Source organism: Rhinolophus sinicus, chromosome X (assembly GCF_036562045.2).
Source record: "Rhinolophus sinicus isolate RSC01 chromosome X, ASM3656204v1, whole genome shotgun sequence".
Lineage (NCBI taxonomy): Eukaryota > Metazoa > Chordata > Mammalia > Chiroptera > Rhinolophidae > Rhinolophus > Rhinolophus sinicus.
Genome location: NC_133768.1, coordinates 16380038 through 16403991, shown reverse-complemented (window position 1 = coordinate 16403991; position 23954 = coordinate 16380038). Strand labels below are relative to the sequence as shown.

The following is a 23954-nucleotide window of genomic DNA, read 5'->3' as shown; positions in this document are numbered from 1 at the left end:
GTTCTTATGTGGGGAGCGGGAGCAGAGACCCCGCCGGCCGCCCCGCACGACGAATGGTGCAGCGAGCAGGGTCTCCTTCATGACACACGGCTACTGTTCTGCTTCTAGCACCAGGCAGGTGGGGGCAGGGAGAGCTCTGGGAGGGTAGGGAGGGGCCGGCTAGTCTCAGTGCCTAAGGCTCCCTTCTCTGCTCGGCAGTGAGAGCTTAAACCACCATTTTCAGCCTTCTTCCCTCAGTCTTTTCTCTGAGGTCTCTGCCATGAGCATTGGGTTCAGCCATGTTATATGCTGCCCCCTCAGCCCTGTGGGCCATAAGCAGAGCCCTAGCAGTCCGAGTTCTTCCCTCTCCCGCAGCTGCAGTAGTTCCAGGATGCAGCGATCTCGGAGCACTGAGCCAGGTCTGTGTCCTGTGGCTGCGCGGCTCTGTTTCCGCACTTCTCCCTTTCCTCCTCCCTCCACTCGCCTGATTCGCCCACGTTAAGGTTAATTCAGTAGTGGTCCTCTTCGTCTTGCCTGTCTGCTGTGCAGGGAGTCCTTTGTGGAGTTATTGTTGTTTGATTAGTTGTAAATTCCAGGGGAGGTTTATAGAGGCTCACCTCACGCCACCATTTTGATTACCCCCAATAGGGTTTTTAAGGTGTTCTTCCCAGGTATTCCCTGCTGTATTAATCGCAGTGTAATTAAAATCTCAGAGCCCGCCTAGATTAGGAAACCAAGTTTTCTTAACCCATGAAGCCCTAGCCCATGAGGAAATTTTCTGGTGCACTTAGCAGCCATTAATGAAGGACACATAAACTTATTCAACAGATATGTTTTGAACACTACCAATGTGCTGACCCAAGTTGTATCCTTTCATCGGAAAAAAATTCGCTTGATTTTGTGGCTGTTGATGACCAAGATGCTCATAGACTGGTAGGGGAAACAGAAACATTCCCAGTTAATTTAACAGGATAATTTGTTAAGTGCAATCATAGATGTGCTCAGTACTATGCACAGAGGAGAACATGACAGCTGTAGGAAGGACTAGATGGAAGGAATAATGCCTGTTCTAGGTCTTAAAGAATGACAGCCAAACAATAATGCAGAAAAGAACTTATAGGCGGAAAGACAGTGTGAGCAAAGTTACAAAGTACTATGTAGAGGTACCTGGATGGCTGGAGTTGAAAAGCGAAGCAAGAGGTGACGAGATGAGGTGGGAAGGGTGGGCAACAGCCAGATCAGGAGAAGAAATCTCAACTTAAAGATAACCTAAGAAGATAGGAGCCAATTAAGAATTTTAAGCAATGAAGTTATATATTTATGTTTTATATTGACTGGCAGATTTGAGAGGGACAGGGTGGGGGAGGAGGTCAATTTGGAGGATGTGATAATAGACCAGTAAAGCGATGACTTAGATCAAAAAAGGCATAGTGGAGGTGGGGATGGAGAGAAGGGAATGGATTTAATTTAATAAATATTCAGGAGAACTTGGTGGTTGATTAGATATGAGGTTAGGAAAAGAACAATACCAAGAATAATTCCCAGGATTCTAACTTGGGTGAATGGGTAAATTTTTTCTTCTCCATCTAAAATAAAAGGAGCAGATTTGGAAGAGGGAAGTGATCTGGGATACTCTGGTTTGGACATTTTAAACATGAGATACCTGTGGAACAGCTGAGAAGGGATTTCTAGTAGGTAGTTTCTGTATTCACGTATATGAGTGTGAATCTCAGTATGAACTGAAGATATAGATTCGAGAGTTACTACTAAAACAAGAATATGAACAAGACAGAGATTGTGAGATATCCATGAAGGAAACCCACAAAATAGAAAGAGAAAATAAGTACATTATAAGAAGTACCAAGAGAATGTAGTGTCATGGTAGCCCAGTGAAAAAAGAATTTCAGGTAGGAAGGAGTGGAAAATAGTGTGATGTGCATAAATGATGTTGTTCCAGTAAGAACCGAGAAAAAAATCTGGTGGTTTGGTCAGTTTGGATATGCTTCATGGCCTTATTAAGATTTGTGAAAGAACTGGACGTCAGAATGGGGAGGCTTGATTTATAGGACATGAACTTTTTCACAAGTCGATTTTCCTTCTATCCTTCCTCACAGCCCACCTACATGTATGTCTTATTCAGATGACTCCACAATGAATGGTAATGATTCTCCAATTTACCACTACTACTTTTATTACTCTTTTCTGATGCAATCCCAGGCACTAATGATGATTCCTAATCTATCTGATTATAGTTTTGCCATTTATGGAATGATGGCACCTTTCAAACTAGGCTGGCTTTGAAATCTCCCCCTCCTCGTCAGATTGTAGAACAGCTTTCCCATGGCACTCTGGTGACGTTCCTTGCACATGTCTACATAGGCCATGTCGGGAAGGCTCAACCACAGTCTGACACATTCCTTGACAAAATGCCCTGTGATCTTTTCTGGAACATGGCAAAACAGTTTTGTGAGGAGCTATCCCAAGTCCATTTCTCATCTGCCATCCTGCTTCCAGTGAGCCATGGGACTTTCCACCTCACCCTAGCTTCAAATACAATTTCAGACCATAGAACTGTTTAGCTGTAGTTTAGAGTTGGCTCTGCAATGAGAGTGACCCACCACTTGTATCATGTATCATCTGGCTCCTCTGGTTTGGTATCATCCTATGGGACTAAGGGCATGGGTAATTGACAGTATGATGATCTTGCATTGCTGTCTATGTAAATAATAAACTTTCTAAATCCATTTGGGTTGTTTTCCCCTTACTGGTTGAATCTATGGAAGTGTGATAAGCTAAGATAGAAGCTGCCACCATATTGCTGCTTAGGTACTGCTTGACCACTTGGCACAGATCAGATCTAGGAAGTCCATAAATACTCCCAAAAGGAGTGAGCTCTGCTGAACTAGGCCAGTTCAGCCCTGGCCTACTAAATCAGCAGCAGCAGCAGCAGCAGCACAAACTAGATTTCAAATTTGAAAAGACTGTTTACCCTAATCATTGGTGTAAACCCATAATTAATAAAAACTTAGTGTTAATGTTACAGGATAAAAATGCCGAGTTAAACCCTTTCTTCTGAACTGTAACATTATATATTTACAAAACACCTAGATTTTAGGGAATTCCCTCATAGTCAAGATGTTAGGTTCATTTTCATCTGAACATTTAACCGTCTTACTTTATAGTGGCACGTGTGAACTGGCAAAATTGGTGCTACATAAGTTCAGCAGTCCTGTTTATAAGTTAACTGGTACATCTCTATAGATCAAATTTTTTAAAAGTAAGAGTGCTTAAGGTAGGAGACAAATTGATTAATCCTTGGGTAATCATTGACTGCAGAAAAGTAAAAATGGGGAGTGGGAAAGAAAGATTGCTTTCTTTCCCCATAGATTTTGTCTTTTTTCTCAAATGGGTCTTATTTACTTCTAGGAAGATTGGAAAATTAAGGATGCTCATACCAAGTGGAACAAATCAGTTATTCCTACTGACCAAGAACTGTATCCAGAAAAAGAGAGAGGCATGTAAGTTTGCCACTGCTTTTTGACATTGTCTTGATTTTGAAAGGAAACTTAGTTATTTCAGTGTTCTAAGTAATGAAAATATTTTTGTTTGTTTAGTTTCTGTTAGGAACTGTTTCAAACACTTTGTAGCACAATGCAACCTATCATTTATTGATTTTTCAACATGAGCATCTACTTTGTATAGGTCCTGTGCTAAGTACTATAGATACAAAAATGAGTAAAACATGGTTGTCCTCAAATCCTGTAAACAAAACAAAGCATACAAACATATGAATTGACAGAGATATACAAAAGTATTTTGGGTGTATTTCACAATATGAAAATATAAATGCATACCAAATAAATAAATAGGCAACTTTCTAGATTGTAGGATGGCAATGTAATTTGTATGTTATACAATGTTGTGTCTCCATTCATTCAACAGACATTTATTAAATGGTTACTGTGTACTGAGTACCATGGATAAACTAGCAAATATAATGGGTATGTCTCCTGTCCCTATGGAGCTTACAATCCAGTGGGAAACATAAGATACACACACACAAAATAGTCAGCAGAGACCAAATGGTGAGCTTTAGTAATGAAAGTAACAACAAGAACAAATATATATATATATATATATATATATATATATATATATACACACACACATATATATACGTATATATACATATACATACATATACATATACATACATATACATATACATATACATATACATATACATATACATATACATATACATATATACAATCATGGAAAGTGCTGGTGTAAAATATACACGGTATAGTGATAGATAGAGTTTCCCGGCGGGAATTCCCACCCATTGTCAGGATTTTTTTTTGCTTTCCCATTCCCGAATCCTGAGATATAAACTTTTCTGTTCTCCGCAATGAACTTTTCTCAGGATTTGGGAATGGGAAAGAGAAAAAAGTTCCTGAGAACAGGCAGGAATTCCCTCCTGGAAACCCTAGTGATAGAGAACAATTGGGGTGAGGGAGAGAGGAAACTCCTTAAGGTGATGCGAGATTTCTTTGAGTGGGTGACATTTAGGCACAGTCTTGAGATATTAGATTGGTGCAAAAGTAATTGTGGTTTCGGACCGTGAATTTTTTTTTTTTAATTGGGGAAGGGGAACAGTACTTTATTGGGGAACAGTGTGTACTTCCAGGACTTTTTTCCAAGTCAAGTTGTTGTCCTTTCAGTCTTAGTTGTGGAGGGCGCAGCTCAACTCCAGGTCCAGTTGTCGTTGCTAGTTGCAGAGGGCACAGCCCACCATCCCTTGCAGGAGTCAAACTGGCAACCTTGTGGTTGAGAGGACACGCTCCAACCAACTGAGCCATCTGGAGCTCAGCGGACCGTGAATTTTAAATCATTATAACTAGGCTCAATCACATCTTTATTAATCAAAATAGGAATCATTACAATCAACACATTTTTACCAATGAGAAATAAGTTTATTTATTCCTGTAGCCTAGAAATCCATGCTTCGGGATTTGAAGGACGCTTCGAAAGCATTTTCTGCATCCTGCTGGTTGTCGAAGCATTTTCCTTGCAAAAAGTTGCCGAGATGCTTGAAGAAGTGGTAGTCGGTTAGCAAGAGGTCAGGTGAATATGGCAGATGAGGCAAAACGTTGTAGCCCAATTCATTCTACTTTTGAAGCGTTTGTTGTGCAACGTGCGGTTGGACGTTGTCGTGAAGAATTGGGCCCTTTCTGTTGACCAATTCTGGCTGCAGGCGTTGCAGGTTTTGGTGCATCGCATCGATTTGCTGAGCATACTTCTCAGATGTAATGATTTCTCCAGGATTCAGAAAGCTGTAGCGGATCAGACTGGCAGCAGACCACCAAACAGTGAGCATTACCTTTTTTGGGTGCAGATTTAGCTTTGGGAAGTGCGTTAGAGTTTCTTTTCGGTCCAACCACTGAGCTGGTCATCAATGGTTGTATAAAATCCACTTTTCGTCACAGGTCACAATCTGATCTAGAAATGGTTTATTGTTGTTGCGTAGAATAAGAAGAAAACACTTCAAAACAATGGTTTTTTAATTTTTATTTTCAGTCAGCTCATGAGGTACCCACTTATCAAGCTTTCTCACCTTTCCAATTTGCTTCAAATGCCGAATGACAGTAGAATGGTCGACACTGAGTTCTTCGGCAACTTCTTGTGTAGTTGTAAGAGGATCAGCTTCGATGATTGCTCTCAATTGGTCGTTGTCAACTTCCAATGGCCGGCCACTACTCTCCTCATCTTCAAGGCTCTTGTCTCCTTTGCAAAACTTCTTGAACCACCACTGCGCTGTACTGTATGTTCATTAGCAGTTCCTCAGCCAAATGCATTGTTGATGTTGCGAGTTGTATCTGTTGCTTTACGGCCCATTTTGAACTCAAATAAGAAAATTGCTCAAATTTGCTTTTTGTCTAATGTCATTTCCATAGTCTAAAATAAATATAAAATAAACAGCAAGTAATAAGTCATTAACAAAGAAACATAAAGCGAGATATGTGCATCAAAATGATGTATAACATAACCACATTTGCTTAAGAATGTATTCCAATATCAAATGGCAGATTTCAACAATGCAAAAACCAGAATTACGTTTGCACCAACCTAATATAAGAAAACTATACGGAGGCAAAGATCAGAAATAGCCCGTTCAAGGAAGAAGTAAAAGCATGTGTGAAGTCACTGGAGCTATAGTTTGAGGTGATTGAGGAACAGAAAGGAAATCATTGTGGCTGAAACATTGTGAATGGGTGAGAGCATGAAAGAGGCTGTAGTTGGAAAAAATAGGTCTTGTAAGTCCATGTGGTAACTGGCTTAGAGTGCAGTGAAAAGCCATTAAGACTTGTACGCTGGTCAGAAACATGATTTGTTTTACATTTATAAATTAAGCACAGGGACTTTCACTCTACTTCTAGAAAGATAAAGTAGAGATACCTTTCCCTATTCCTCCCACTAAATACAACTAAAAACCCTGCACATTATATGTAAAATAAACATAAGAAGACTTTGAAAAACAGAGAGAAGAAGGCAGACCAGCAAGGGAAATTAGACCCAAGGAATGACATAGTAGTGAGTTCTCCAGTTTTTTTATTTTTGCCTCATATATCACAGACTTAGAGCTGAAGAAGCTAGAAACCTGGAAACACCGAGGACACAGACCAAAAAGTCCCAAGAAAAGCCTCCTCTCTCTAGCTAAGTGACCAGGAAATAGGCAACCTAGCAAAGCAGAAAACATTGAGATAATAATGTTTATTATTATCTCTAAATAACTCTACTCCTGCAAAACACCACAGAAAAAACTGAAGCGCAACCCACACTTATGCCTGCAAAGGCACAGTAAGGAACCTAGACTTCTATTTTTGCCAGGCTGTAGCAAGGCACTCCAGCACCTCTGCCCTGCTGGTGTCAGAGAAAGCCAAGAGGGAACAGAGATTTTCATCCTTGCCAGGCAGTAAAACCATCCCCCCTTCCAGTGTCAGTGGAGCCTGGATTGCTACCTCTACCCAGCAGTAATTGGAGTATCTCTTTCCCCTCTGGAGTGGTGTCAATGGAATCCTTGTGGAGAGTCAAGACTTTGATCACTGCCTAGCAATAATGAAACCACCTCCCACCCCATAATGTCAGCAGAGACCAAATGGTGAGCTTAACTAATGAAACACTCCTACCTCTCCCATCCTGGGAGGTATTAGTGGAAACCTATAGGAAAGTCAGAACTCCAATCATGGCAGCAGTAATGAGAAGCCCCACTTTCAGGTGTCAATGAAGGCTAAGTAGGGAACCTGGACTTTACCATGCCTGACAGAGGGAAGGCGCACCCCCACCTCCTCGGCTAGAGTGGTGCCACAACTAAAAGAGAAGGTTTACAAAAGATCTATAGGCTCATAACATAATACCCTAAATGCTCAGATTTCAATTGAAATTCATTGATATACTAAGAACCAGGAAGATCTCAAACTGATTGAAAAAAGACAATAAATGGATGCCAATAACAAGATGACAGAGATGTTAGAATTATCTGACAAAGATTTTAAAGCAGCCATTATAAAAACTGCTTCAATCAACAATTACAAAATTACTTGAAATGTATGAAAAAAACAGAAAATCACAGCAAAGAAATAGAAGACATAAAGAAAAAACAAATGAAATGTAAGAACTCAGAAATATAATAACTGAAATGAAAAACTGAATGTAGAGGATAAACAGCAGAAAGGAGGGGACTGAGGAAAGAATCAGTGAACTGTTAGAATAATAGAAATTACCGAATCTTAACAAAAAAGAGGAAATAGACTTAAAAAAAAAAAAAGAACACAGCTTTAAGGACCTGTGGCATAAAAACAAAAGATCTAACATTTATGTCATTGATATCCTATAGCAGGGGTGTCCAAACTTTTTTCAACGTTTTTCACCAAGGGCCATATGTGGTAAAATACACAAACAGCCGAGCCACTCACTTGAGGTGAAGTACGTATTGCCTCACCTGGTTTATTTAAGTAAACTAAATATATTTTGGGAATTTACTGAGGGCCAATTAACAATGGATCATAGGCCGCAGTTGGCCCGCCGGCAGCAGTTTGGACACCCCTGTCCTGTAGGAAAAGACAAAGAAGGCAAGGCTGAAAAAGGATGCAAAGAAATCATGGCTAAAAACTTCCAAATATGGCAAAAGACAGAAGCCTACAAATCCAAGAGGCTGAATGAACTTCAAATAAGATAACCAAACAAATCCATACCAAGGTATGTCATTGTCAAATTTCTGAAAACTGAAAGCAAAGAAAAAAAATCTCAAAAGCGCTGGACAGAAACAATATCTTACCTATAGGGAAAAATAATGTGGGTGATACCTAATTACTTATGAGAAACCATAGAGTCCAGAAGGATGTCAGCAAAATGGTGAACTAGGAAGCTCCCACGTTTTTGTTTCCCAACAGAAACAGAAAAACAATAACAGCAACCAGAAATTTACATGTAAGAAAATGTATTTGGGTCCTTACCTTATACCATATACAAAAGCTAACTCAAAATGGGTAAAAGACAGATGTAAGAGCTAAAACTATAAAACTCTTAAAGAAAACAATGGAGACAATCTCTATGACATTGAATTTGGCAATGATATATATGACAACAAAGGCAAAGGCAATGAACAAAAAAAAATAGGTAAATCAAACTTCATCGAAATTATAAACTTTTGTGTATTAAAGGACATTATCAAAATAGTGAAAAGGCAACCCACAGAATGGGAGAAAATATTTACAAATCATGTATCTGATTGGAAATTAATATCTAGAATATATAAAGAGTTCCTACAACTTAAGAACAAAAAAATACACACTCTATCCTATAGGACTTGAACAGACATTTCTCTCAAGAAGATATACAAATGACCAAAAAGACATGAAAAAATGTTCACAATCACTAATCATTAAAGAAATGCAAATGAAAGTACAATGAGATACCATTTCATACTCATTAGGTTAGCTACTAAGGAAAAAAACAGAAAATACAAGGATTGCTAAAGATATGGATAAATTAGAACTTTTGCTCATTGATGGTGGGAATGTAAAATGGTGCAGCCACTGTGGAAAATGGTTTGGAAATTCCTCAAAAAAAATTAAAAAAAGAATTACCATATGATTTAGCAATTCAACTTTTAAGTCTATACCCAAACAAATTGAAAGCAGGGACTCAATCAGATACTTGTACACTAGTGTTCATAGCAACATTATTCAAAACAGCCAAAAGTTGGAAACAATCCAAATGTCCATCAACAGATGAATGTATAAACAAAATGTGTATGTATACAATGGAATTTTATTCAGCTTTCAAAAGAATTGGAGTTCTGACACATGCTACAAACATGGATGAACCTGGAAAACACTATGCTAAGTGAAATAAGCCAGACACCAAAAGACAACTATTATATGATTCCACTTATATGAGGTACCTAGAATAGGTAAATTCATAGAAACAGGAAGTAGAATAGTGGTTACTAGGGACTGGGAAAGGGGAGAATGGGGAGTTATTGTCTAATGGATAAAGTTTGGATATGGATAGTGTTGTACAACATTGTTACTAAGGTACAACTTAATACCACTAAATTTTATACTTAAAATGATTAAAATGGTAAACTTTATTTTATGTCTATTTTATCATAATAAAAAAATACTAAAAGAAGGCAACCCCCCAAAAAAACCCATAGAGTCCAGAAAAAAGTGGCACATTTTTCAAGTGCTGAAAGAAAAAAAAAAAGAACTGTCAACCCAGAATTCTATATTCAATAAAAATATCCTGCAAGAATGAAAGGTAAATCAACATATCCTCAGATGAAAGAAAACTAAGAAATTTTGCCAGCAGATCTACCCTAAAAGAATGATTAAAGGAAGTGTTTTTTTTTATTTATTAAAGCTTATTGGGATGACAATTGTTAGTAAAGTTATTAATACATAGGTTTCAGGTGTACAATTTTGTAATACAGGAAGTTTTCTAAATAGAAAGAAAATGATAGAAGATGGAATGGTAGAACCTCCAGAAGGAAGAAAGAATATGAGAAGCAAAAATATGGGTAAATATAATATAGACTTCCCTTGTCCTCTTGAGTTTTCTAAATTATGGCTGATGGTTGAAACAAAAATTATAACTATCTGATATAGTTCTCAATGTATGTAGAAAAAATACACACACACACACACACACACACACACACACACACACATACACACACACGCAGAGGGTGCCAAAAAATGTATACACATTTTAAGAAACTAAAAAACTATTAAAATTGTAATACTCAATATATACCGATAACAAAAGATGAGTACAAATCACATTTGACCTCTGCAATTACAAGAGGTGTTCAAAGTGGTTACCATCAGCATCTAGACACTTCTGATTATGGCGAACTACTGCTTAAGCAACGTTGACCAAAGTGTCCACTTGTATACATATTTTTGTCACCCCTGGTATGTATATGTATATGTATATATGTGTTTATATATATATATATATATATATATATATATATATATATATATATATATATATATATATATGTATATGTATATATATACACATATATATGTATATATATACATATACATATACATATATATATCTATATGTATGTATATATATATATATATATATATATATATGACTGTATAGTATAAATTGGGCAGAGTAAAGTCATATGAAGAGGGGTAAGGTTTCTAAACTTTAATTAAACTGGTAAAATGATGATACCAGTAACCTGTAATGTTATGTATATATAATGTAATACCTAGAATAAACTATACAAGAGATATACTCAAAAACACTATGGATAAAATGAAATTCTAAAACATATTCAAGTAACCCACAGGAAAACAGGAAAAAAAACAGAAATGAAAAACAGAAACAAACAGAAAACAAAAAATAAAATGGCAGACTTAAGCTCCAACATAATGGCAATTACCTTAAACATAATTGTCCTAAGTACACCAATTGAAAGACAGAGATTTGCAGAGTGAATTAAAAAACATGACCCAAATATATGCTGTCTACAAGAAACTCCAAATATCACAATGTAGGCAGGTTGAAAGTAAAACGGTGGAAAAATATATTTTGAGCAAACGTTAATTTAAAAAAGCAGGAGTAGCTATATTAATGTCAGATAAAGTAGACTTCAAGGAGGGAAGAAAACTAAAGGGGAAAATAGAAGTGCTGGTATACTCATCTTACATGGCAGAGAGTCAAGGGATACTTTACATAGTTGATAGAAAAGGAAATAAACACCTAAATACATATTTTTAAAGTTACAATGGTGAGCAATACAGAAAGTAAAAACAATCACTTTGGGGGAATGAATGAAGCAGTAGAGGTATGGTCTAAATTAGTTAAGTCCTCTTCTGCCTGGCAGAAAGTCCATGGTAATGTCCTAAATTAACCAATCTATGAATAGTGACATTCAGCTTAAATGAGATAAAATGGGAGTACTTAAGAGTGGGGCAGAGGACTATGGTTTTCTCACTTAAGTTTTTCTTTACAATTTATTAAAGCTTGTGCATGTATTACTTTAGTAAACATTTTTTATTACAATACTTGTCTTCTTTTAATCTTTTAAAAATTGAGATATACTGTATAATTCACCCCTTTAAAGTATACAATTCAGTCTTTCTTTCTATATTCACAAAGTTGTGCAACCATCATCACTATCTAATTTAAGTATATTTTCATCACCTCCAAAAGAAACTTCATACTTATAAGCAGTCACCCCCTCCTTATTCCCTCCCTCCCCTAACCCCTGGCAACCACTAATGTGTTTTCTGTCTTTATGAATTGGCCTGTTCTGGACATTTCACATAAATAGAATCATACAATATGTGGTCTTTTGTGTCTGGCCTTTTTCACTTAGCATGTCTTTAAAGTTCAACCATGTTGTAGCATGTATCAGTACTTCATTCCTTTTGATGGCCAAGTAATATTCTATTGTATAGACATACCACATTTTCTTTCTTTTTTATTAGTTTCAGGTGCACAGAACATCATAATGATTAGACATTTATATACCTCACAAAGTGATAACCCCAATAAATCTATTACCCATCTGACACTACATGTAGTTATCACAATATTATTGACTATTTTCCCTATGTTGTACTATATATCTCTATGACTATTTTTTAAAAAATTATAATTGGCATTCAATATTATTTTATATTAGTTTCAGGTGAATTGCATAGTGATTAGACATTTATATAATTTACAAAGTAATCCCCCCAATAAATCTAATACCTATCTGACATTATACATAGATTTTATAATAGTAGTGACTATATTTCCTATATTGTATTTCACATCCCCATGATTCTTTTGTAACTACCAATTTGTACTTCTTAATTCCTTCACCTTTCTCAGCCCCCTAATCCCTGTCCCATCTAGTAATCATCAGTTTGTTTTCTGTATCTATGAGCCTATTTGTTTTGTTTGTTTCTTTATGTTGTTCTTTAGATTCCACATGTAAGTGAGATCATATGGTATTTGTCTTTCTCAGTCTGACTTATTTCACTTAGCATAATACCTCCTGGGTCCATTCATAGTGTCACAAATTGTAAGATTTCATCCTTTTTATGGCTGAGTAATATTCCACTGTATATACACAATTTATACCACACATATGTACCACAATTTCTTTATCCAATCGTCTATCAATGGGTATTTCAGTTGTTTCCATTATTTCAGTAAACATTTTAAAAAATATTTTAAATAAGTCGAGAAGTCTCTACTGTGACTGACTAGAGCATAAACACTGAAATCCTTTGCATGGTGGTCAAAATCACTTATGGGCAGACTTCAACCTAGCTTTACCTCTATTTCTAGCCATTCTTCAGAACACTTTGTTTTAGCCACATAAAAAAACTCAGTCTTGCTTCTCTTGTTTTCTTCCTCAAGTACCCTGCTCACCCATCAAGACCCTACTGAAATATAACTTCCTCTATGGAGCCTTTCCCACATCAATCACCCTCCACTTCCAAGGGTAGAATTATCTCTTTTCCAGTCCATTTTGTTTTTATTTATTTTTTATATGCAATGGGTATACAATACACCTTTTGAGTTCTAGTAAGTAAATAGAAACACATTCTGGGAATTCAAAAAGGAAAGCATTTCACATATTCACAGGGAAAAAGTGAAAGAATTGTGCCTATAATAAGAAAATATAAGGACAACCACATTAAAAAGAAGGGACATTTGTTAGTAGGAAAGTGCAGTCTGTCCCCCTGGCAATTTAATGTAGCACATTTCATGACAACTCCTCCTCTCTCCCTGACTTCATGACTATTCACCATATGTCTTCAAGTCAGAAATCTTATTTTTAGAACAATATATTATTTCTAAGCTTTACTGAAGCAGCAAATCTTTTCTAGTTAGAGATATACTTTTCCCCATGTCATACAACTTTAAGTTAACCCAATTTTCATGGGATTTGGAATGTGATAGAAGAAACAGAAATCAGTTGATAATGAGACTTTGACAGTATTTTCTTGATTCCCAAGCAAATAACTTTTTACAAAAGTCCTGTGATGAAGGCATAATCACCAAGCCTTTTCCCTCTGACATGTGGCCACTTCTAATATTCTCCAAAAGCAATCTTATATTTTGGTTTATTTCATGGCCAATTATGGCTATTAAGAGAAAGGGTGTATTATTTTTATTTTTATTTTGTTAAAAAACAAGATTGGACCAAGTAAATTTTAAAGATCATATTGGCTTTTTTCAGTGATTCATGAATAGGGCAGCATCCCATCTAGTAGGTAGAAAGGAGCTCCGAAAAACTTTTCAAAATGAAAGACTTCTTTCAGGCAGAAGTGGGTAGGACAAGGAAGTTATACTAGCAAAGAGCTTATTGTTTGTGGCAAGGTCACCTTTCTTTAGTGGACAGCAGGAGCCTATTGTCTTCTTTTTAAAAATTTGAATGTGTCCAGATTTTTAAAGTGGTATCAAGGGTTGGTTGTTCTGATACAATGATTCTTGTGGAACCAGATGTCTGGAAATATGGAAGTAACAATTTGAGGCTTTCCATCTACTTAATTATTAATTTGAATGTGTAAATTCAAAAGGCAAAGTTAAGGATGTTCTCAGTAGCAACCTTAATTTTTATTGAAGTATATATATCCTCATCAAAATTATCTCATAGAGTAGCTGCATAATTATATTATTACAACTTATATGAAAAGAAATTTGATATAAAATTATAAGAAAAATCATAAGCTTGACGGAACATATAAAATTGTAAAGCTATATGACATACTTAGAAAGAGAACTAAATTAGGAGTGAGAAGAGTTGATCCTTCTGTCTAAACTTCAAGTTCAAGGCCCTGTAATATTGATAAATCAGATAATCCTACTAATCCTCAGGAATTTCATCTGCAATATGGTGATTCCTAATTGGAATTATCAGGCTCAAATGAGAAAGTGTATTCAAAATCACTGTAAAGTATACAAATGTAAGCTAATGTTGTTCAAACTGCATAGAATTCATGGCATAATCTTCTAAATGTTCTCAAAATTGACAATCCCTTTTTTCTTTTGAGAAAACTTTGGTAGTCAAAATTCATGACTGGGCGTTTCTAGTTCTTTTCCAATTGGGGCTTTTGTTGCTTTTGACTTGTTGATAATTTCCTCCTTGAAATTCCTTCCATGATACTATTTCTCTTAACACTTTCTCTGTTCTCCTCTTAACTCTACTCTCATGGTTTCAATGGCCTAAACATCATGGAAGGATACATATATATTTAACTCTTATAATACAGTTCCAATCAGATGCCTTAGCATCATTTCAAATTCCACATGTCTCTTTACACTCTTCTTATCCTTTCCCCAAATCTCTTGTTAAAATTCATTCTGTAACTCCTTTGCAAACAGTACAATCACTTATTTGCCATTAGAAACCTGGGAGTTGACAAACAAGATGGCGCAGTAGGTAAATGCTAATCTACAAAATAGCCATTATTGAGAATTGCCTAAAATCAAGCTAAACTGAAGCCTTTCAACTAAGGACATGCAGAAGAAGCCACCTCCAGACTGGTAGGAAGGTCAGAGATGTGGAATGGGCTGGTCCCACACCCATGTGTAGCCATTAAAGATTGGGAGGGCAGTTTGGGCTGTGGGGGTCCCTTCTCATCCCATAGAAGGGTGAGAGATCCCAGACCCACTCCAGCCCAGGGTTCTAGTGCTGGGGAGAAAAGTCTCCATAATTCCTGGCTGTGAAAACAAGCAGAGATTGTGACTGAGACTGAGTGCAGCTGCACTCACTGGTGCTCCTCTTAAAGGGACCGCATGTGGACTTAGCAACAGAATCACTTGCTCTGAGCTCCAGTGCTGGGGTAGCAGCTGAAAAGATGGCAGGGACAAAAGGTGGGGAATTGAGTTGTCTGACTTGGGATGGGGTCTGGAGGGGCAACTTTCTTCTGGACAGAGAAACTGGCAGACGCTGTTGTTTCTTTGTTGAACCCTCTCACTTCCCAGCGCACAAACACAGGTGGCCAGACACCATATCTGAGTCTCCACAGTTCATTCGCCACGCCCTGGTGATTTGAGACCTGGCCCTGCCCAACTTGGACACACCCAGGCTGCTTTCGATAGATTTTTCATGCAGATCACCTGCCTTGGCTCAAGCTGCAGACTTTCCTAGATTCTCAAAGGTTCGCAGAACCCAGACAAACAGCATCTGGCTCGAGTGTGTCCTGTGCCTCTGGCTGAGCAGCCCTAACCCGGCACAAGCGGCAGCTGGCCTAGGTTCTCGACTTGGCCTCTCAAGGCGCTTTCAAGGACAGCACTGGTGGCAGCCATCTGCAGATTTCTTTCTGGCTCCCGCTGAGTGGCCCTGGGTGGGGCTTGGGCTGTGGCTGAACTTGACCTACAGTGGATCCCCTCCAACGTGGTCCTGTGGCTGGCACCCCCAGTGTCCAGCTTCTAAATGAGCTGGAGCCATAGGGTCAGCCCCTGCACAACAACTCTTCCACTGTAGTCATGGCCAGTGCTCACAACTAGTGAGCCCAAGAGTCAGTCCCTCCCATTGATATGCAATTATCAATCAAGGCTCAACTACAAGAGGAGGGCACACACAACACACAAAAGGGACACACCTGGAGTGTATGGCTCAGGTGACCAGAAAGACTGTGCCACTGAACCCCACAGCATGCCTACTACATAAGACCATTCTACTAAGATCGGAAAACATAGCAGCTCTACCTAATACGTAGAAACAAACACAGGGAGGCAGCCAAAATGGGGAGGCAGAGAAACATGTCCCAAATTAAAGAACAGAACAAAGCTCCAGAAAAAGAACTAAGCAAAACGGAGACACAGAGTTCCAAACACTGGTTATAAGAATGCTCAGTGCTCTCAGGGAGAACTTCAACAGAGAGATAGGAAGTATAATAATGGAGATGAAAACTATAAAAAAGAATGAGTCAGAAATAAAGGATACAATAACGGAAATGAAGAATATATTACAGGTGGGCCGGCCTGGTGGCTCAGGTGGTTGGAGCACCGTGCTCCTAAACGCCGATGTTGCCGGTTCGATTCCCACATGGGCCAGTGAGCTGCACCCTCTACAGCTAAGATTGTGAACAACAGCTCTCCCTGGAGTTGGGCTGCCGTGAGTAACTGGAGGTTGGCGTAAGTTGCTGCGAGCTGCCATGGGCTGCTGTGAGTGGCCAACCGACAACTGGTGACTGACTGCCTCAGCTGGAGGGAGCACAAGGCTCATAATACCAGATGGGCAAGGGAGCTGTGTCCTACACAACTAGACTGAGAAACAACGGCTTGAACCGGAGTTGGGGGGGCGAAGAAGGAGGAAAAAGAAGAATATATTACAGGAATTTAGCAGTAGATTAGGTGAAGCAGAGAATCCAACCAGTGATGTAGAAGATACAGTAATAGAAAACACCCAACCAGAACAGCAAAAAGAAAAAAGAATCCAAAAAATTGAGGAGAGTTTAAGGGGCTTCCAGGACAATATCAAGCATACCAACATTCACATTGTAAAGGTACCAGAAGGAGAAGAGAGAAAGCAAGAAACTTAAAACCTATTTGAGGAAATAATGACAGAACACTTCCCTAACCTGATGAAGGAAATAGACATTTAAGCCCGGGAAGCACATAGAGTCCCAAACAAGATGAACCCAAAGAGGCCAACACCGAGACACATCATAATTAAAATGTCAAAGGTTAAACACAAAGAGAGAATTTTGAAAGCAGCAAGAGAAAAACAGTTAGTTGCTTACAAGGGAGCCCCCATCAGACTGTCAGCTGATTTCTCAATGGAAACTTTGCAGGCCAGAAGAGATTGACAGGAAATATTCAAAGTGATGAAAAACAAGGACCTACAACAAAGATCACTCTACTCAGCGAAGCTATCATTTAGAATTGAAGGATAAAAAGCTTCCCAGACAAGAAAAAGCTGAAGGAGTTCATCACCATCTAACCAGTATTACAAGGAATCTTAGAGGGTCTTCTTTAAGATGGGAGGGAGGTTGAGGATGGGTAAAGGGGAAAAGATTCAGAAGTATAAATTGGTTATTATACAGTACTCATGGGGATGTAGGGTATAACATAAGGAATATACTCAATAATATTGTAACAACTAGGTATGGTGCCAGACAGGTACTAGATCTATAAGGGTGATAGTTGGGAATGGGGTTGGGGGCAGGTTGAAAAAGGTGAAGGCATTAAGAAATACAAATTGGTAATTAATACAGTATGGGGTATATAATCAGCAATGTTGTAAAGATCATGTAGGGTGCCAGATGGGCACTGGACTTATCAGGGGGATCATGTCATAGACTGTGTAGATGCCTGACCAATGCACTGTACACCTGAAGCTGATGTAGAATAATATTGAATGTCAACTATAACTAAATATATAGGTAGATATAATCACGGGATGTGGACTACAACATAGGGAAGATAGTCGATGGTATTGTAACAGTTATATAAGATGTCAGAGCAGTAGTAACTTGAGGGGTGGGCTATCACTTTATGAGGGGTTTAAATGTCTAACTATTACGTTGCTTTGTACATTTGAAACTAATAAAAGAAAAAAAGAAAAAAGAAAAAGAAAAAAAGAAACCTGTGTCTCCCTCATAGCTCACATTTCATTAATTACCAAACCCTGCTAAATATTTGTAGAACTCACTCCCTTTTTCTTCAAGCTCAAGCCCTCAGTATTTCACCTAGATTATTGTAATACAGTCTTGCTTTCCTTATCATCAATAGTATACTCCTCAAATCCATCCTCATCCCAATTGAAATGATCTATCTAAAATGCAAATCTAACCTTTTTGTTGCTTTGCTTAAATCTCAAGTGTTCCCTTTACTTCCAAATTGCATGATATGGAAATTTTGGCCCTCTGTTATCTAGCTACTGCTTGCCCTTTGTGCCATCTTCCACTCCTTTCTTCACTATGCTTCAGTGACACATAAATGTTTACATTTCCTCCTATACACCATGTTCTTTCTTTTATCTTTTTGCTCAAACCATCTTTTCTGCCTATATACTACTCAGCTTAGGAAATCTTCCCTGAGCCCCCTGGGTTGGAATAAGTGCATTCCCTCTGCTGTCTCATAATACCCTGTGGTATAAGTTCTGTCTTCCATGCTAGAAATCTGTTTGATCAACTTGATTGTGTCGTATTTTAAGACTTGGATTTATCTCTCATTCTTCTTGTATCCACAACATTTAGTACACAACCTGCTATTCAGTAAGTCTTTATCAAATGAATTTAATGAATGGTTGTTGATTTTACTTCTGTGAAGCTTCTCTCATCAAAGTAACTGACCTCTTAACAACTTTATTCTATGATAGGTCTCATTTCTTGGACATTAAAGAGTATAAAGCATGATACACTGGTTTTGAAATTAAGCTTGTGAAAAACCACCATTCGAAATGACAATAAGGGCAAGAGCTAAATTAAGATATTTTCACCTTCTATGTTTTCCAAAATCTTTGTTTAGCAGTCTGGTCAAATAACTGATATTGCTCCATTGGTAATAGAGCTGTTCTGAAACTTAGGTGATCCACTGTACAAACCAACATTTATTGAGCATATTATCTAGTAACTGAGAATATAAAGATAAACAAGATTAACCCTCAGAGGAGCTCACACTTTCCAGGGAACTAAAGAAAAATGAACAAATAATTGGGAGAGTGTCTTATTTTGGCCATGGGGCAGGGAGACAGAGTTGATGGATTTTTTTTCTTTTGTATGCCTGTTCAGCATCAATCTGTTTCTAGCTAGACTCACTATAACAAATCAGTCCATTTGGTCAAGAGGAGCAAGTCTGTGGTTAAGAAAAATTTGTAAACTGGGAAAACAAAAACAAACGAACAAACAAAACACAAAACAAAAGCACAAGCCAAAAATAAAAACAAACAAATAACCAAAAACAAAAATCAACTTGAGAGTGCATGCCTTACAGATGAGTCAATAACATCACCTTTCTAGATGAATGACAGTTCCTGATTCACCAGGGGTTGCAGTGGTAAAGAAGTACTTGCTTTACTACTAAAGGTCCTAAATTAAACTACTGATAATAGTCACTGGTTTGAATTATTTGGGAGTATGAGTTGTTTCCTAGGATTGAAACAGTCATCATAAACTCTGTGTGGAAGAAATACAGAAGATGGATAATTCTTCCACTCTCTTTTTTAAAAAGACAATTATTCAGTTCTGTCACCAGGCATCAAATTTATCTTTCAATTAGGTCAAGTTGTCTCTGCAGAGCAATCAAAACACACATTCGTTCATTTTGCCAATAAACTGGTAGACCAGTTACATAATATTTTCATCTTCTACTCTCCTGTTTTAATCTGAAGAAAAAATTATTATAAACCAGACAATTGTTTTCCAATAAAAAATACTTCTTTAAACCATATCATTTATGCAAAGTTAAACAGTCTGTCTTCATTAAACAGGCAATTTGATTTGCGATGTGATATTTTTTTAATAGATCGAGCAACTAAGTTGGACTTTTTCATTAGCTAGTTCCAAATAAAACTCCCAGGATTCTTTAAAAGCCTACGTCTCTTCTATATATGCCGTGCATAATAAAATTTTTATGATATCTCTTTTTAAGAAAAGGAAAGTTTAGTTCTGGTAACCACTGAGCTCCCTTACCTCCTATGTATAAAAGTTAGCATTAAATCCCTGATTGATGCCCAAGTCCAAATACCTATGCCAGTATATCATATTGTGACATATTTCCCCTTCACCTGTCCTGCAAATCATCTGTCTCCTCACCACTTGTTTTAATAACTACTTCTCATTTATAGAATGTATTATGTTTTTCCAAGTGCTCATAATTTTTCGACAAGAAAGAATTTAGAGAATCATATATTTAAAAATACGTTTTAAAATAGATAATATATTCAGATGGTATAAAATTCAAATGGTACTAAAGAGCACATGGTGAAAAGTAACTCTAAAACTTCACCAATTTCCTTCCGTAGAGATAATCATTATTATTAATTTGTTTCCTTCCAGAGAAATGCATGTATAAGCATAGAGATGTAAAAGTACATCATGGAATTTTATTTGTAATATTTTAAATTTAAGAATAATTGGCATGTAATAGCCTGTTGGTTTCAGGTGTACATCATAGTGATGTGATCATTACAAAGTGATCACCACAGTAAGTCTAGTTACCATCTGTAACCATGCAAAGTAATTACAATATTATTGACTATATTTCTTATACTGTACATAATCATGGGATTTTAAAGATAAGCCTTAGAAATAATAAACACCATACCACAGCATCTTTTGTCGTCTGTCTTGTATTATTCAATTGCATATAGAATATTCCTTCCAATAGGCGACCAGCTTCCCAGGAGCAGATACAGTAGTCTTCCTCATCTGCCTATCTTTAATGTTACTTAACATATATTTTTGCCATTATAGGAAATATTTATTCAATTAACATTGGGAGGGTTTTGACCAAAAAATAATATTGTCCAGCAACGTTTGAGGAGGTCAAGTAATTTAAGATAGTGGCTAGATATTTGCCCAGTTCATCATAGATGTAATGATGATACAAGACTGCATTTATAATTGGCATCTGTTTCCTTGTCTCTATTCACACTGCTGCTATCCTATTTCAAGTCCTTATTACCCCTCACTTTAGGTAAGGTATCCTAACAAGCCACCGTCTCTCGATCCTCGACCGCTCCCATAAATTCCCTATACACTGCTGCCAAGTTATTCTCCTAAATCCACAGCTTTAATCATCTTACTTTATAAACCTACTCCTAAATTCCAAGGGCTCCTGCTGTCTACCAATGTAAAGTCCAAAATCCTTTGTACACCAACCCACTTCCAATATGACTTCAAATTACTTTTCTAGTGTTATCTCTAGAACTCATGTGCTCACTTCCGTCAAATTGGACTACTGCATTTCCACCAAACAAAAGTTGGTAAGGTACAGCATTATATGAGAAGATATAATGGATTTTTTCAAGAATATTAATCTCTCTCACAAACAAAGGACATTTCCCTATAATTTGTAGTTTAATTTTTTCATACTCAATGATATAGGCAGCAGAAAGAAAAGTTAACCACTTCAACTGAGATGTACAAAAAATAATGCACAGACCTTCGTTTTCTATACTAGCATGACTTAAGAGACTTATAATTAAGTCAATTCACTTTTTAAAAATAGCATGAATTTCTCTGGCCATAGCATGTTTTATTACAAAGCATTATTCTTGAATAAATGAAACATCTTTTCCCTATGCATATGCACTCAGATATTTGTTGAATTTTACTCCTTTAGGGTTACCGCATTTCTTGTGGACTGTTCTCCAGATTTAAGCATTTCCTTGTAAAGATTTAAAAAGCTGGTCTAGAGAGAATTTAGTTTCAAAACTCAATGAACATTAAACTGGCAAAAGCATTTGTCAATCCAATAGTGAAAGAATGGCACTCATGACGTTTCGCAGATTTCCTTTCACTTTGTCTTAAATTTCTTCGAATTACTAGTGGGGTGATTTTGCTATCCCTGTGAGCTGAGTTACTCTTTAAAACAATGTGCTAAAAGAATTGTCTAATTTACGTGGATTCTAGAAGAGTTCAAAGTTTGTGTCTTCCATTTTCTCTATACAATAATTATATTTAAGTCATTTCTACCTGTCAGATGAACTCAGTGGTGGGAACCTTCAAAAGGACAGGAAGATGTATTTTCATATGCCTGCCCCCTTAATTGGGAGTGGGTCATTTTTCTCCAAATGTCCATATGTCTGTCCATAAACAGTAGAAAGAATAGATAAACATTGGTACATTTATAATTGACATAGTATATGGTGATGAGAATGAACCAGTTATTGTTACACTCAACATGGGTAAATCTCACAAACTACCCAGCAAATATTATAGCGTTGCCAGTAACTTAGAGGCCCGGTAATTCAAAAGTAATTAAAAAGAACTAGTCTTTTGATTCCAACTTTTTAAAAAGATTTTTATCTAAACATAGCTAACATATAGTATTATATTAGTTTCAGGTGTATACCATAGTTATTCAACATTTATATACCTAAAGAAGTGAGCACCATGATTAAGTCCAACAACCATCTGACACTGTAGCACGCTATCACAATATTATTCACTATATTCCCTATGCTTTATTTTACATCCCCATGACTGTTTTGTGACTACTGATTTGCACTTCCTAATCCTTTCACCTTTTTCACCCTGACCCCCAAACCCCTCCCATCTCTCACACTGATACATCTAGTACCCATCTGACAGCATACATAATTATTACATATTATTAACTATATTCCTTATGCTATACCCTACATCCCCAAGACTACTTTTTAACAACCATTTTGTGCTTCCTAATCCCTTCCTTTTTTTTTACCCATCCCCAACCCCCTCCCATATGGTAACAATCAAAATGTTCTCTGTATCAATTAGTTTGTTTCTGTTTTGTTTGTTTATTTTGTTCTTTAGATTTCACATATATGTGAAATCACATTTCATCTGTCTTTCTCTGTCTGACATATTCCACTCAACACAAGCAGATGGCAAGAAATATTCCATTCTCTGCCATGGCCCAGCAATATTCCATTTTATATATGTATATACCAACTACTCTTCATGCATTCATCCATTGGGACACCCAGGCTACCTCCACATCTTGGCCATTGTAAACAATGCTGCAATGAACATGTGGATGCACACATCTGCTCGAAGTAGTGTTTTAGATTTCTTTGAATAAATACCCAGAAGTGGGCTTACTGGGTCCGTCTTTGTCTCTTGTTATAGCCTTTATTTTAAAGTCTGTTTTGTTGGGTATACATATTGCTACCCCAGCTTGTTTTGGTTTTGGGGTGTTTTTTTTTGTTTCCATTTTCATGAAATAACTTTTTCCATCCCTTTACCTTCAGTCTCTGTGTGTCTTTCAATTGGAAGTGAGTCTCTTGTAGGCAGCATATGTCAGGGTCTTGTCTTATTCATTCAGCCACCTTACCTTTTGATTACAGCATTTAATCCATTTACATTTAAAGTAATTATTGATAGATATGTAGTTATGGCTATTTTATTATTCATATTTTTGATTTTTTTTTTCCATCTTAAAGAAATTCCTCTAAGATTCCTTGTAATACTGATATGGTGGTGATGAACTCCTTTAGCTTTTTCTTGTCTGGGAAGCTTCTTATCTGTCCTTTGATTTTAAATGATAGCTTTGCTGGGTATAGTAATCTTGGTTGTAGTACTTTGCTTTTCATCACTGAATATTTCCTGCCAATCCCTTCTGGCCTACAAAGTTTCTGTTGAGAAATCAGCTGACAGTATTATGGGAGCTCCCTTGTAGGAAACTAACTGCTTTTCTCTTGCTGCTTTTAAGATTCTTTCTTTGTCTTTAACCTTCGCCATTTTAATTATGATGTGTCTTGGTGTGGGCCTCTTTGGGTTTAT

General features: G+C 37.1%; 1 long non-coding RNA gene across 1 annotated transcript in view; it reads left to right on the top strand.

Annotated features, from left to right (window-relative positions):
* The window catches only part of LOC141569718 (uncharacterized), a 115856-nt gene that overhangs the window by 10302 nt on the left and 81600 nt on the right, over positions 1 to 23954 (top strand). The window contains exon 2 of the long non-coding RNA XR_012493476.1: positions 3406 to 3497. This is a non-coding gene — a long non-coding RNA (uncharacterized LOC141569718). The remainder of the gene's footprint in view (positions 1 to 3405; positions 3498 to 23954) is intronic.